Below are 17,236 nucleotides of genomic sequence, written 5' to 3'. Positions count from 1 at the left end.
CCTGACAAAACCGGACAAAGAACATTATTTTTTACCAGAGAGGAATAACTGCAAGGTACCTGGGTAGATAGTTGTAGTTTATATTTTTAAACCAATTAAGTTTGTTTAAACACTTGTAATTATTTTTGTGTTATTTGTTTGTTAATTCGTAATTAATTTGGATTATTTCCTTAGTTTTTAATAGATTTGAATTTTCTCTGCGAACTTAATCCATTCACCATCTGAACAGCTATTGGACTGGGAACACTGCCAACATTTGCTGTGGTAAAACGGTCGTGAAAATCTCTGAACATTCCATTACACTGTTCAATTGGTGCATTATCTCAACAATATCGTTCTGGTTTAAATTTTAATGCCTTTAACTTTTTTTCAAATATTTGCCAATTTTCCTCTCTCTATGTCATGACTTTTATTTCCTTTAATGTTTTTCCAATCTCTCTGTTAAACCACTTAGAACTATGTTTGCTTCTTCTCTTGTTACTCTGGGACAAAATGTTATTTCCACTGCAGCTTTATCGTTGGAATATCCTCAATTATTCTCTTTACATCATTGGTATCAGGCTCCCATTCTAACATACACCCATAATGAATCAAATAGTATCCAAAGAATATTTTTAAATCACAAGCTCATCACAAATCACTGAAGGACATGAATATGTTAAGTTTTTATTTCACTGTCATGTCACTTTCACTAAATTCATCTTATTAATGTTGCAGGACTGTCCATATTTACTTTATTGTACCAATATTTGACTTGACATTTTTTAAATATAGGCCACTCGTAAGATTCTAAAGGAGCTGTGAAGTAATATCAACATTTCATTTGGTTTTATGATATGATTTTCCCCGGAGGTGTTAAGTACTCAAAAGACTGCTGTGGCCATGAAGAGGTGCTAAGTGAAAACTTTGGATGTTTAGTAAAAAACAGCATCTTGTGAAATGAATTGAAGAGTGCATCTAAATGACAACATTTTAGTTCTATTTGTCTCTCACAGCATGAGTATCATTGGCAAGCTCATCCCCGAATGCCCTTATAAAGGGAGTGATGCATCACACCCTTGAATCACTGTTGTCAACCAGATGGAGGACAAGATGCTCTAGAGTTTAAACCTAACAACAGTGAAACAATGGCGACATATTTCTAAGTCAGGGTGGTATGGAAGGAAACATCCAGGTAGTGTTCCCAGGTTCTTCCCATCTTCAGCTTCTTCTTTGTGGTATATGTCATGAGCTCAGGGCATGTTATAGCCTTGTGCATCTTACAGATCAGAAACAGTGGAAAAGATGAATGGTTAGAATGATTGTGGGGGCCCAGTCAACTAAGATGATTAATGCTTAATGGTAATGAGCTTCTAGAACATCATTACAGTTGTTCTTATCCCCAAAAATACTAACATTTAGTTTAGTTTATTATTGTCACGTGTACTGTGGTGCAGTGAAAGCTTTTTTGGTGCATGCTATTTCACAACGCATTTGACTTATGCCTTGTAAGATGGGGATTCAGGAGGTAAGTTATTTGTTGCTGAATAGCAGATTTTTGACCTGCTCCAATACCCAGAGCGTTCTAGTCCAGGGGAATAATATTTATTCTGCAAGTAAAGTTGTAGTTAGGTCATGCTTGAGGTATTGTGTATACAATGTGGAAAATATCCAGGCCTTGGATTGAATGGTGCTTGGATTTATTGGAATAATACCAGAATTTACAGGGTTAAAGTAACAAAGAGTTAAATTCCCTGAGATTTAAAAGTCTAAGGGGCAATTTTGTCAAAGGTTTGGTTATTAATGCAACAGGCATGACAGATAGAGAGAAGGTGTTTATCACTGATTGGTGAAGCAAAGCCTAACAGGTAAAATGAAAGGCTTCAGTGATTCAATAGTTCAACATACAAAAAGTGCTAAAAGTTTAGAAAATCCTTCTTTAAATGGTATTCATGGTATTTATAAATTTAAATGTTATTTTTCAACAGAGCTATTACAAACGGGCAAGATTGAGGTATTGAGGTATATGGTTAGATCTCAAGTAAGGGGTAATTTCAGTAAACGATGGTTTAAGATTGGGGAATTGAATGGCATCCTCCTATGACTATGTTGCCGAAACGTCACCCATTCCTTCTCTCCAGAGATGCTGCCTGTCCCACTGAGTTACTCCAGCATTTTGTGTCCACCATGAGACATTCACGGCAGTATATGATACATCTCGGTGGCGGCGCGACTCTGTGTTGCAGCGGCCCCTACAGCCTGTCTGTCTTTTTTTTTTTTTGTCTAGTTAAATGTAGTTGTTTGTGTTTTTTAATAGTGTTTTTAACTGTGTATATGTGGGGGCGGGGGGGGGAAAGGGGGAAACTTTTTAAAAATCTCTTCCCTGTACGGGAGACCCGACCTTTTCCCTGTTGGGTCTCCGTTGTCGTTGGGGCCTAGCACCGTGGAGCGGCCTCCAGCCTGAACGACCTGGGGGCTCCAGTCACGGAGCCTGCGGAGCTGCGGACTTGCCATCGTGGGGCTGTCCAGCATCGGAGTGTGGGGAGCGGTGGTGGCTCGCTGCTGCGGCCCGACCATGTAGCTCGGAGGCTCCAGCTGCAGCCGCAGGTCCGGTGGACTGGGACAGTGGCTCGCGGGTCCGGGTGAGAGACCGCTTTCTGGAGCTCCCGTAACGCAACTTCTCCAGCCCGTGTCGCGGGGTTGGAACGACCCAGAGCAGGGCCGTACATCGCCCGGCGCAGCTTAATGGCCGCGGGACATTCCAGCGCCCGCCGGGGGCTCCAACTTTGTGACATTTAGACTGGGAGCGGGGCCGTACATCGCCCGGCGCGGCCTAAAATGGCCATGGGACTTACCATCGCCCGCCTGGGGCTTCGACATCGGGAGAGAAATGGAGAACAGGGGAGAGAAAAGTCTTTGCCTTCCATCACAGTGGGTTCACTGTGATGGATGTTTGTGTAAATTGAATTGTGTGTATGTCTGTAGGAAATTGTCTTTGTTTGCATGGCTGTGGAAACGGAGTTTCGTTTGAGCCTCACTGAGGTTCAAATGACATGTAATAAATATTGTATATTGTATATTATATTGTATTGTATTTCAGTCATCATCCTATAAACCATTAGATCATAAGATCATAAGGAGTAGAATTAAGCCATTCATCCCATCAAGTCTACGCTGCCTTTCAATCATGGCTGATCTATCTCTCCCTCCTAACCTGATTCTCCTGACTTGTCCCCATAACCCCTGACACCCATACTAATCAATAATCTATCTATCTCTGACAGATTGTCATTGCAATCTCTATGTCTTTCAATAGGAAAACTAAATCTTGGGAAGTCAGTTGTGTAATATTCATAATACAAGGATAAACAATGTGCCAACAAGTTCATGAATTCTGAATACCGCAAGTATCTGAAAATTATGACAATATCATTAACTTTGAAACCAACTGTATTATTTTTTACATTTTTATATGCAAAAGTTCAAATTTTCTCGGGGGCACTGCAATAATTTTCTGGAGCTGTCTATAGATGATAAACCTGGACTACATAGAGGGATTGGCGAGTTGAACAGAATGTTCGAAATGGTTTACTTTTCGGAATTGGGTTTATATAATGCAGGGAGTGGGTAGACATATGGTGCCAAGAGAATTCCCTGTGGACCTTGTAAGACTTGGGTATTACTCTTTATGAAGCACTGGGGGATGGACATTTTTCTGGTTAGCTTACCCCTCTGGATTTTTTGAGGGGTACTTTGGCTAGTGTTGCAGTTTGCAAAAATATGCATAAATGACCTCATGAAATCATATTATCACAAATCAAATTTGGAAAGTGTAAGTCCATCCAGTGTTATAAACCTCAATATACAGAATTGTGTAATAGCCTGTCCAAGATTTCTATTTAATTTTAGCAGCGGATGTACTTTAAATTTATTTATAGTTAGCATCTATTATTTACCTTCAGCAACCCTTTAATTCAAACTATAAAGCAATGGACTTGCATTTATGCATCGGCGACTGCGTAGCTGATCATAGTACGAATTCCATCATCAAGTTCGCCCATGACACCACTGTGGTTGGACGAATCACAGATGGGGACGAGTCAGAATACAGAAGTGAGATCGACCGACTGACCAAATGGTGCCAGCACAACAACCTGGCTCTCAACATCAGTAAGACCAAGGAACTGATTGTGGACTTTGGTAGGGGAAGGATGAGGACCCAGAATCCTGTTTATATCATGGTGGAGAGGGTCAATAACTTCAAATTCCTGGGCATGCATATATCAGAAGATCTTTCCTGGACCCAGCACACCGATGCAATTGTAAAGAAGGCACATCAGCGACTCTACTTCCTGAGAAGATTACGGAGATTCGGCATGTCGAAGAGGATTCTCCTAAACTTCTACAGGTGCACAGTAGAGAGCATTCTGACTGGTTGCATCGTGGCCTGGTTCAGCAACTTGGACGTCCAGGAGCAAAAAAGACTACAAAAAGTTGTGATCACTGCCCAGTCCATCACCGGCTTTGACCTCCCCACCGTCGAAGGGATCTATCGTAGTCGCTGCCTCAAAAAGGCAGCCAAAATCATCAAGGACCCACACCATCCTGGCCACACACTTATCTCACCACTGCCATCAGGAAGAAATACAGGAGCCTGAAGACTGTAATGTCCAGGTTCAGGAACAGCTTCTTCCCCACAGCCATCAGGCTATTAAACACAATGAATAAGCTACAAGCTCTGAACTGCAAAAGACTATATTATCATTTGTTATTTGCACTATATTTGTTATTTATTGAATGAACTTTTTCTTTTTTTCCCCGTTATATACAATGTTTACATATTCACATATTCTGTTGTGCTGCAGCAAGTTAGAATTTCATTGTCCCGTCCGGGACATTTGACAATAAAACACTCTTGACTCTTGACTTGACTCTTTATATGCCTTCATTACATCTCAAAATGCCACCCCCGTGTTTGAGCTTGGTGTATTTACTATTGCTGTACTAAACATGGGAATTTATCCACAGCATGGCCTTTAGAAACAGAAAATATAACATTCAGCCCATTCATCTATCTTAGTTTGTGATTAATGATCATCAACACATCAAAAAAAAATCTGCCTTGGCATTGCTGTGAATTCATCTCTTAGATCTACAATGTCTACCTCAACGGACACGTAAAACCAGGGCTTTAACATCACAGCAGAAAGTGAACACCATCAATCTTTCAATATTTTCACAACAATGCAATAAACCTTCTGCCTATGATATGTAAGGTTCACCCTGTGGTTTGAGCAAGTTGAAGTGAGTCAGGCTATTGTTGGGAAGATAGCACCTTTCACCAGGATTTGCCAGCATTGCTTTCCATCAGTGAGCTGTGGGTAGGGTTTGTTGTGAGTGAGGACCATAACAAGCCTCAATGTAGCATTATCTCCTGCAACTGACTGTACAAACCATCTAAAGACCTAACTATTCTTATCTGATGGCATGCATTTCCAGCTCGTCCAATTCAAGAGACATTTCTTCCCCATCTACCTTCAATGGAATCCGTTTATCCTGAAATCCATAAACTTCACATGGATGTGCCTGTCACGAACAAATGGAAACTATGGGTGGGTGTCCATGGCAATGATAGTAATTCAAAGAATCTTACAGCCAAATGAGTGACCAATACCCTCTGGTACTGTAGCAATGTTATGGTGATGAACCTGATCTAACAGTATGTAGGTAGACAAAAGTGCTGGAGAAACTCAGCGGGTGCAGCAACATCTATGGAGCGAAGGAAATAGGCAACATTTTGGGCCGAAACACTTCTTCAGATTGATGTAGGGTGGGGGGGGGGAGAAAGGAGAAAGGAAGAGGAGGAGCCCAAGGGCTGAGGGAGAGCTGAGAAGGGGAGGAGGGGAGGAGACAGCAAAGGCTAAAGGAAATTGAAGAAGTCAATGTTTATGCCGCTAGTGTGCAAACTGCACAAGCGGAATATGAGGTGCTGCTCCTCCAATTGCTGGTGATGCTCACTCTGGCCATGGAGGATGCCCAGGACAGAAAGGTCGGATTCAGAATGGGAGGGGGAGGTGCGGTTGGGAAGATGTTGAGCCACAGGGAGATCAGGTTGGTTAATGCGGACCGAGCGGAGGTGTTCGGCGAAATGATCGCCAAGCCTACGCTTGGTCTCACCGATGTAGATCAGCTGACATCTAGAGCAGCGGATGCAATAGATGAGGTTGGAGAAGATGCAGGTGAACCTCTGTCGCACCTGGAACGACTGCTTGGGTCCTTGAATAGAGTCGAGGGGGGAGGTAAAGCGACAACTGTAGCATCTCTTGCGGTTGCAAGGGAAAGGGCCGGGAAGGCGGTGGTGTGGTTGGGAAGGGAAGAATTGACCAGGGAGTTACGGAGGGAGCGGTCTTTACAGAAAGCAGACAGGGGGGAGATGGGAAGACGTGGCGAGTGGTGGGGTCACGTTGGAGGTGGCGAAAATGACGGAGGACTATTTGTTGTATGTGACGGCTAGTGGGGTGAAAGGTGAGGACTTGGAGGACTCTGCCCTTGTTATGGGGGGATGGGGAGAGAGAGCAACGTTACGGGGTATTGAAGAGACCCTGCAGAGATGAAGGAGCCTCACCTATAGTAGGGGAGGGGAACCCTCGTTCCCTGAAGAATTATGACATTTCCGATGCCCCGGTGTGGAACACCTCAGCCTGAGAGCAGATGCAGCGTAGGCGGAGGAATTGGGAGTAGGGGATGGAGTCCTTACAGGAAGCAGGGTGGGAAGAAGTGTAGTCTAGCCATGGGAGTCAGTGGGTTTATAGTGGATGTAGATCAGAAGTCTATCACCTGCGATGGAGATAGTGAGGTCAAGAAATGGCAAGGAAGTGTCGGAAATGGTCCAGGTGTATTTGAGAGCCGGAGGGAAGTTACTGGTGAAGTGGATGGAGTCAGTCAGTTGTATGTGGGTGCAGGCGGTAGCACCAAAGCAATCGTTGATGCTCCTCCATGGCCAGAGTGAGCACCACCGGAAATTGGAGGAGCAGCACCTCATATTCCGCTTGGGCAGTTTGCACCCTAGCGGCATAAACATTGATGTCTCCATTTTCCGGTAGCCCTAGCTGTCTCCTCCCCTTCTCAACTGTCCTTTAGCCCTCGGCCTCCTCCTCTTCCTTTCTCCTTTCTTCTCCCCCCCCCCCCCCCCCCCCCCCCCCCCCCCACCCTACATCAGTCTGAAGAAGGGTTTCGGCCCAAAACGTTGCTTATTTCCTTCGCTCCATAAATGCTGCTGCGCCCGCTGAGTTTCTCCAGCACTTTTGTGTTCCTTCAATTTTCCAGCATCTGCAGTTCCTTCTTAAAAACTAACAGTATGTACCTTATTGTTGTATGTTTGCAGATCAGTGCCCATCAGTTTTGATCCCCATTGCTGTAGTGACAGTCCTAAAGCCCCAGCACTGTTACACTGATTTGTGTCTACTTGCATTTTAGGTTGATTTAGCGTCACAGACCTGTGCTACAATTGAGCTACTTCTGGATGCAGAGCTAGATGTGAACCTGGTTCTGGACTCAGTGAGCAAAAGATAAGATAAGATCCAACTGGCCCAATCTGGTGGTGTACATTTGCTAGCTGTTAAATACAACTGCACCTTAAAGCTGGTGGATCGAGACAAGAAGTCATACAAATATCTATAGAAACATTATTATATCATGACTGCAGCTTCAGTTGAAGATTCATTACCACAAATATCATTGTCTTTACCTGATGCTTTATTTCTGAGTAAGTTAAAGTGAGACATTTCGCTTGAACAATCCAGAAGAACCCATGGTTTATGCTATAACCTCTTGGCAGAAGTGTGTTGCCATTTGCAAAAGGTCAGCCATGGGTTTGATTAAAATTGTCCTTGCGGGCTCGTAGTAAAAAATGTGCATAACGTTGTTCTTAAAAATGATTTTTGAAAGGAAGAATAAAGTTGTCTTGCAAAACCTCTTGGAAGACATGACAAGCACTTTAGTCCTGTCACAAAACATTATATGTTGCATGCTGTGTTGCATGCTGTCTAAACAGTGGGTGGTTAACCACAGGCTGTAAACCAAATTTTGTAATTTTAAACAGAACCATGTTTGACACTATCTATAATCTTGTTCTCCAAAGACCACTGGAATTCTGTCAGCCATACCTTTTCAGTTTAGCAAATTACGACCAGCATTCCTGCTAAGAGGAAGCCATTCCAATACACATACACTTATGTCATTTACAAATAGCGTAACGCATGAATGCAAATACAGTCCTTTTTCTTGGTTCAAGTTATGTGTCCCTGAGGATGTTTGAGGAAAAACACATACATTATTTTGAACTAACATCGGTCTGCTCAGCATAAGAGCCATTAATCAGATCCATAAAAATTAAGTGATTAAAACATAAAATAGTGAAGGGGTTTCAAGAATGGTGAATTAACCTTTCTGTGGTCACTACAGAAAAATATTTGAGAAACAAAGGTGATGAAAGATAACTTTGGCAGAGAAAATATGGGTAGTAGTGAATCAGCTGCTCATTATGCGGCCCATTTAATTTTCCTTGAAGGAACATTAGGCTGGGTATAATACAGGTCCCCTGCTTGACTACATTTGTTTTCTCTGTGTGCAAAATATGTGTATGATGGGGTATAATTTTCCATAGTACAATTACGAATGGCCAGACAGTTTTTGGGAGAACATGAACCTGGGCAGGGGAGGTCCGAGCTAGATTTGTGACGGCCAAAGGAACATTTCTAGCTCATCAGTAAGCGCCTCGGCTGGACTGCAAAATGACAATGCCTAGAGCATAAGCAATAATTCGGCTTGAGGTTTTCCGGAGATAAAAATTGAATTTGCTCAGTAAAGATCTGTGAAGTCAGAACTCTGGCTGCCAGAGGTAACAGCACTCAAGGACAGGCACAAAGAGTAAAGAGAGTCCTATTAGCATTGAAGATAGTCACAAAATGCTGGAGTAACACAGCGGGTTAGGCAACATCTCTGGAGAAAGGGAATAGGTGCTAGACCCATAAAAACTTAGAAAATAGGTGCAGGAGTAGGCCATTTGGCCCTTCGAGCCTGCAGCGCTATTCGATATGATCATGGCTGATCATCAAACTCAGTATCCCATCCCTGTCTTCTCTCTATACTCCCTGATCCCTTTAGCCACAAGGGCCACATCTAACTCCCTCTTAAATATAGCCAATGAACTGGCCTCAACTACCTTCTGTGGCAGAGAATTCCACAGATTCTGTGTAAAAAATGATTTTCTCATCTCGGTCATAAAAGACTTCCCTCTTATCCTTAAACTGTGACCCCAGGTTTTGGACTTCCCCAACATCGGGAATAATCTTCCTGCATCTAACCTGTTCAACCCATTAAGAATTTTGTAAGTTTCTATAAGATCCCCCCTCAATCATCTAAATTCTAGCGTGTACAAGCCGAGTCTATCCAGTCTTTCTTCATATGAAAGTCCTGCCATCCCAGGAATCAGTCTGGTGAACCTTCTCTGTACTCCCTCTATGGCAAGAATGTCTTTCCTCAGATTAGGAGACCAAAACTGTACGCAATACTCCAGGTAAGGTCTCACCAAGACCCTGTACAACTGCAGGAGAACTTCCCTGCTCTTATACTCAAATCCTTTTGCTATGAATGCTAACATACCATTTGCTTTCTTCACTGCCTGTTGCACCTGCATTCCTACTTTCAATGACTGGCGTACCATGACATCCAGGTCTCGTTGCATCTCCCCTTTTCCTAATCGGCCACCATTCAAATAATAGTCTACTTTCCTGTTTTTGCCACTAAAGTGGATAACCTCACATTTTCCACATTATACTGCATCTGCCATGCATTTGGCCCCACCCAACCTATCCAAGTCACCTTGCAGCCTCCTAGCATCCTCCTCACAGCTAACACTGCCCCCCAGCTTCATGTCATCCGCAAACTTGGAGATGTTGCATTCAATTCCCTCATCCAGGTCATTAATATATATTGTAAATAGCTGGGGTCCCAGCACTGAGCCTTGCAGTACCCGTTGTTTCAGGTCGACCTGAAATGTCACATATTCCTTTTCTCCAGAGATGCTGCCAGACTCGATGAGTTATTCCAGCATTTTGTTTCTATCTTTGGTGTAAATCAGCATCTGCAGTTCCATCTCATACACATCCTATACCTACTATTATTGTGACTCAACCTTGATCTACCATTTATCTTCATTATCTTCAGAATTTGCTTTTTAATTGTCCCGATTTCAAAAGGTGGAAAAATCAACACAGAATAATACTCTAGTGCACCGGCCAACAAAGTGCTTCATAATATATAGTTTCAGTTGTAAGATGATTGTTCATGTGATAAAATTGGTTTATGATTGTTCTGTTCTTTCTGTGCCTTCTCCCACTATTGTGTGTCAACTGATCACATTAGAAAGCATACGATGTGCTCCAAGCCCTGGAGGCTGCAGAGGAATTTGCGATCCCCCATGCCTGCTCTCCCAAATGACTAAGGTCGGCGGTTTCAAAATAAGTTGCAAATAGGAAAATGGGGAGTGCGATTCCATAAAAGGAATAAACTTATTTTTAATATTTTGCAGCATGACCCAAGAGGGTCATAATAGGTGTAGTGTCATTTTAATACTGGCAATGCTGCGGTTTGCATCCATTTTTCCAGCCTTGTCTCTTGCTGTATTTATCAGCATGTACTATGTGGAACCTTTTTATTCTAATTCCATTTGTCTGAGAAAGCTCGACTGCTTTTCCTCAAACACCAATAAAACATTTAAAATGCACTGCTTACCATTAAAAGTGATCCTGGATGATATCTCCAATAAAGTTAAAAAAAACATTGCTGGCACTTAGTCAGAGACACAGACATTCCATTGAATCAGTCACCCTGAAACTATCAGATAGACACAAAAAGCTGGAGTAACTCAGCGGGACAGGCAGCATCCCTGGAGAGAAGGAATGGGTGACGTTTCAGGTCAAAACCCTTCTTCAGACCGTAAGACTGAGTTTCTTAAGAAACTATCTGTATGCTCCTACAGTTAATAACATTGGATATCTGCCTATCAGGCAGATTACACTAAAACCATATGCACATTCTTCCTCAGCAAGTAACATAAACATCATAGACAAGGCGTGCAGTACAAAATTGTACTGCATTGAAGGCTCACTTTGTGCATTGCAAAGTGTAGTAGGTTTTGAGCACTGATGTTTAACTCTCTGAAGAGCAGGAACTAAGCAGAAGCAGAGTTAAATCATAGCAGAGTTTTTCGGTGTGCCTGAGGTTCCAGCCTGATCATGAATTCATACATTTCAGGCTCCTGTGAAATACATGGGGCCAGAGGTATTTCAAATGTCTTCCATCCGTGATGGAGAAATTATTGGAGAAAACGCCAAGGGACAGACTTTACTCACATTTGGAAAAGCATGGACTTATTTGGGACTGTTAGCATAGCTTTGTGTGGGGCAGGTCCTATCTCATAAATTTGATTGTGTATTTTGAAGAAGTGACATAGATGATTGACCAGGGTTGGGCAATAGATGTTGTCCGCAAGAACTTCAGTGAAGTGTATGTATTACAAGGTCACTCATAGTAGGCTGGCCCAGGTGATTAAGTCATATGGGATGTACAGTGAGTTTGTAAATTGGATACAAAATTAACTTGATCATAGAAGACAGACAAAGTCAAAGTCAAAGTCAAAGTAGCCTTTATTGTCATTCAGACCTTGTGGTCTGAACAAAATTGTGTTGCCTTGCTGTCCTACATATAGTAAAAATGACAAAAACGCACAATAAACACAAATTAACATCCACCACAGTGAGTTCACTAGGCACCTCCTCACTGTGATGGAAGACAAAAGTCTTTGTCTCTTACCTTCTTATTCTCCCTCTGCGCCGAGACGATCCAGGCTTCAGATGTTGTGACCCCGCCAGGCGATGGTAAGTAATGTCAGTCCCGCGGCTGAATCCGAGCTCCGCGAACGGGCCGGTTCAACTCCGCGGCCCGGGGTGGTCGAAGCTGCCAAAGCTGCGGCCCTCCAGTCCAGCGGACGCAGCTGTTGTTGCGGGAGCTCCGGAGAACAGGTCACCAACCTGTGACCTGTGAGCTCCCGACGATGTCGTCCACTGGGACAAGGAACTAGTGGAAAGATGTTTTTGCTGACTGGATGTCTATGATCATTGGTGTTCCATGAGGATCGGTGCTACAAACTCTGCTTTCAACCCCTGGATGAAAATATATGTGTCTGATTAATAAATTTGCAGATGGCATGAAAATTGGTGGAGTTATGGATAGCGGGTAGGTTGTCTAAGGATACAACAGGATATAGATCAATTAGAAATTTGGTCAGAGATATGGCTTAGGGGGTATGGTCTGGACAAGATGAAGTAAGGTCTTGCATTTTGGGAGGTGAAATGCAAGAGGAAATCATACAGTAAATGGTGGGACACTTGGGAGCATGGATATACAGAGGGATGTTGAGATGCAAATCCATAGCTCCCTGAAAGTTGCAACACAAGTTGATAGGGTGGTAAAGAAGTCAGAGGGTGTTCTGCAATTATAGACTCCCACATCCAGTGATATATTCTATGCTTACAATCTCTCACTGACCTGCGGACGTAACCCTGGCAGGCTCAATCTCCCAACACTGCCTTAACCCAGTGCTGCTGCATTTAAGGGCTGCAGCACTCAAAGGGCAACCCCACCAGGAAATTAAAATTAACCTTTTGATCTAATAGACAATAGAAACTAAATTTTATTTTTTTAAATATTTTTGAAAAGGGAAATGGCAAGTGTTATTCCAAAAAACATGCAAATGCAAATGACTGTGAAGAATTTTGGAAGACAGATTCTCGTTTCCTCGAGTTAGATTAAAACCAGGGGAAGGAAATGGAGGAGCATTGTTTTTTCATGCCACAGGTTGTGTTTGAATCCAGTCCAGATTGATAGGATTTGAGTTTCCTCCCCCAGATGAATATGTAATGTTGACTGAGATTCAACAGATTCAAATTGGAATCCAAGAGGCATACAGAAGCCTATTGTGACACCATGCTGAATGGGTGGGCAGAGAGACAAACCAGTTCTTGCCAATCCTGTCAAGGTTCAGCTCACCCTTTAACACCAAACTGCATTTTCACTACAGGCATGAAACAACATTAGATATTTACTGTCTCTGGAGTTATATAAATAAACTCATCAGGGGCGCCGGGAAGATGGTAGCCCAGCTGACAGACTGTTCGTTTTTTCTTTCCTTTTGTTATTTTTTAGTTTGTTAAAAGTTAGTTTTAATGTTCTTCGGTTTGTTTTATGTGGGGGTAGGGGGGAGGGGATCGGGAGAAACTTTTTTTCATGTTCCTACCTTCCCGGAGATGTGATCAATTTTCGGATCACATTTTCCGGGCTTTGCGGCCTAAAATCGCTGGAGCTGGAATCCTCCTCGGACTGTCGTGAGCCCCACCGCGGGGCGCGGACTTAACATCGGAGCGGATCCTTGCCTGGGATCGCTCCCACCGCGACCACTGTGGACTTACCATCAAGGGCTCGCAGTCTCGGCAAAGGCTAGTCGGGAGCTTCAACGTTGCAGAAGGTATAACCAACCCCGACATACGGTTCGATCGCCTGGCTCGGGGGAGCTGAAATTCCCTTGATGCAGGGGCTGAATGCCTCGACGTGGAGGGCTCGAACGCCGCCAGCTACGGGAGTCAAGACATCCCGTCAACGGAGGGCTCGAGGCCCCTGACCGAGGAAGAACAAAAGAAAGGACTTATTTCGCCTTCCATCACAGTGAAGAATGTGTAGGAGTCACTGTGGTGGATGTTCATATTAAAATGTGTTTTTGAGCGATTTGTTGCTTTTAATTGTATGACTGACCTGGCCAATGAAATTCTTCATATGTTGCAAAACATACTTGGCGAATTAAGTGTGCTTCTGATCTTCTGATCAGGAGACATAGGCTAAAGAAGGGTCTTGACCTGAAACATCACCCATTCCATCTCTCCAGTGATGCTGCCTGTCCCGCTGAGTTACTCCATCATTTTGTGTCTCTTTGACATAGGCCTGTTGATTATGAATGTCCCTCTATTTCATCACCTGGAATTAGGAAGTAATATTAAAATTATTAATCCTGGAGCTATCTGGAGTTCCTGTTTGAGGTAGATGGAAGAATTTAAATCATACGTTTTACGTCATTAGGACCTTAATGGTAGTAATCCACCAGGTTCCATCCTTTCTTGTTATTTAGAAGGTTTTTTAAGGGATTCTACTCTGTTTATTTATTGAAAACATTATTTTGGTAATGCTTTGATATTTTCTGTTGCTAAATAACATCTCTTGGTCCATTGAACGCATGCCGGTTCTTATCCGCCCCATTCTCCCATCTATTCTTTCTCACATGCCCATCAAACCCTCCCTCCCCCCCACCCCGCCAAAAGATGTAGGTGCAGAATTAAGTCATTTTGCCCATTGGGCCTGACCCACCATTCAATCGTGGCTGAAATATTTTTCCCTCTCAACCCCATTCTCTTGCCTTCTCCCCATAACCTTTGATGCCCTTACTGATCAAGAACATATCAATTTCCAATTAAAAAACACCTAATGACACTCCACATCCATCAGTGGTAATAAATTCCACATATTTACCACCCTCTGGCTAAAGAAAATCCCACCCCCCCCACTCCCCCCCCCCCCCCCCCCCCGCCACATTCTTAAGGTACTTCCTTTTATTCTGTGGCGTGTTCTCTTTTCCCAGATTCTCCCAATACTGAAGCATCCTCTCCACATCACACTCTCTAGACCATTCCAATGATCTTATTTCTGTTGGGGATTACTGCAAACATACAGCATATCTTAAATATTATCTGTGCCTTCAGCAGAGTGACCAAGTTGCCAAATATTGTCACATGGCGGTACTCTATTCCCCTGGAGCAGTTATGCTCCTCACTAAGGCTCAGATGTGACAATTGCTTGTGATCACCCTGGTCAATCAGAGACCCTGCTGGGAGTCATCTTTCTCTTTGCTCCTCCTCCCAGCAGCTTGTCCTTGCCTGCAGGCACCATTAAGATGTAATGCATTAATGTCCAATGACTATCAATATATCCACGTACATGAGTAACTAGTTTTGAAGTGATCAAAACGTTTTATCACTAGTTTTTACACAATTCTTTATTGACTTGGTCAAGTTCAAATAACTGTAAAAAGCCACACAGGTTTACTGCATCTGCCAAAGCTGATTAATTCAAAGCACAGTGCTGAGGGATTGAGGATAAGCTCGGGTCGTCCTGCTGCTGAATGTGTGTCTGGCTGTCAAAGGCTTTCAAGCTATTAACAGCAGTTGAAAAGTGAAACACTGCAGATGTTAAAAACTGAAATAAAAGCAGTCAGGTCCCATCTGCGTAGAGAGATGCAGGTGATCTGAAGCATAGACTCTGTTTATCGCTCCGCAGAAACATCTCGACATGCTCAGTACTTCCAACATTTTCCATTTTGTTGTTTATTATTGTGTGCTAGGCTCCAATATGACAATGTCATATATCTCAAACGAGGAACTACGAATGCTGGTTTACCAAGGAAAGGGACAAAATGCTGGAGTAACTCAGCATGTCAGGTGACATCATTTGAGAACATAGATAGGTGATGTTTCAAGTCAGACTTCTGCAGACTCTAGGTTCTGACACAAAATATCACCTATATGTGTTCTCCAGAGATGCTGCCTGTAGCATACTCCAGCATTTTGTGCCTTAACATCACATATCTGTTGGCCTGTACTGGCCTGTTTCTCTTTATATGTGAGCTAATGACCTAACCAATATAGCATTAAATCCAATCATCAAATGTATTTCTATATGTACATTGATGTCAATTTTGGAAATGTTAAAACATTATAGACACCTGTAAGTACACGCATGGATGCACTTTTGGCTCCATCGAATATAAACGTGGATACAATGATATGCTCATAATACTTTAACAATCTGATTTGAAGTACTTTGAATGCTATTGGATACCATAATCTATGAATGAGACTGTAGCTCTGAGAGGCTAGAATGCAAATTCATTGGAATGTTACCTGGCATAAATCTGGGCTCACGTTCATGATTAACAGTTGGGTAGAAATTATGCTTACCATTGGATTGAATAAATGAATGAAGGGAAGACAATTGAACTGGAGGAGGGTGAGCAAATAAACCATTTCCTTCCATGAACAGTAAATGAATGCACTGCCTGGATCCAATGATGTGTTTCTATGTTTAATTACTAACCTTTCAATTTGCCTTTGAAGTGGTAAAGAAATCATCAATCCTCATCTTATAAACCTCTGCCAAATCAAACAAAGGTGATAGTCTATTAGGTCATTTTATCCCGTTTCAGTGGTTTTTAATTATCATTTTACATGGTGTTGCACACTTTATCATTTTCAACAGAAACCAGGATATTCTTGTTAGCAGAGTCCCTCCAGGTTAAAGAAACATTTGGACACCCAGAAAATGGCACCATGCTTGTAAACCCACATTAAAGCTACCACGACAATAACTTTTTTTACAATGCCGAAATGAAAAGTATTTTGCAGAGCAGCACATGGTGGAAAAATATTGCATAATAATATAAATGAAGTGTCTCTTGTGTGAAGAACATTGGTACGTGCTGTCCGCAAATACATTTTTATATTTCGTTTGTACTATTTTTGCATATTGGCAAGATGTTAAAGCCAAAATATACTATTTCAAGATGATCTTTTCAAACAAAAATGTGTTCATCCAAGACCCACCACAAAGCCAACTAGATTCTCAGGAGTTTCTTCAGAAGTTGGTGCCAGAGAGTTTGTTCAGTAACATGTTCACACCCAAGAAGTTTGGCAACTTTCAGATATTCTGAACCGTGATTGAATAACATGACTCTGGAGTTGTTTTAAAGAAGATAAACATAAATTATCAAATAAGCATTTTTACATTGGCATTCAGCGATTAATTAGGAAATGAGTACTTTAGAAGATTTTGCATAAGGCTTTTCTATCTTTGAACGAAACCAAATCAACACAAAAAAATCTCTCATTTGCATCAATCAATGCAACAGTGAATCTCAGGAGTAAGTCTTCAAAAGTAGATGCAAATATATTGATCAGTTTGTTTCATCTCTTCCAATTGAATTATCACCAAATAGAGCCAATTTATTTCATTATGAATAAGACTTGGCAGATACAATGTTGGTATAGCTGACATTTAGGTTCTTGACTCCAACAATCAAAAGTCGAGAATAAAATAC

This window comes from Leucoraja erinacea, chromosome 8, assembly GCF_028641065.1.
Source record: "Leucoraja erinacea ecotype New England chromosome 8, Leri_hhj_1, whole genome shotgun sequence".
In the NCBI taxonomy this organism is placed as follows: Eukaryota; Metazoa; Chordata; class Chondrichthyes; order Rajiformes; family Rajidae; genus Leucoraja; species Leucoraja erinaceus.
The sequence above is the reverse complement of the archived record's forward strand: the minus strand, read 5'-3'. Positions refer to the sequence as shown.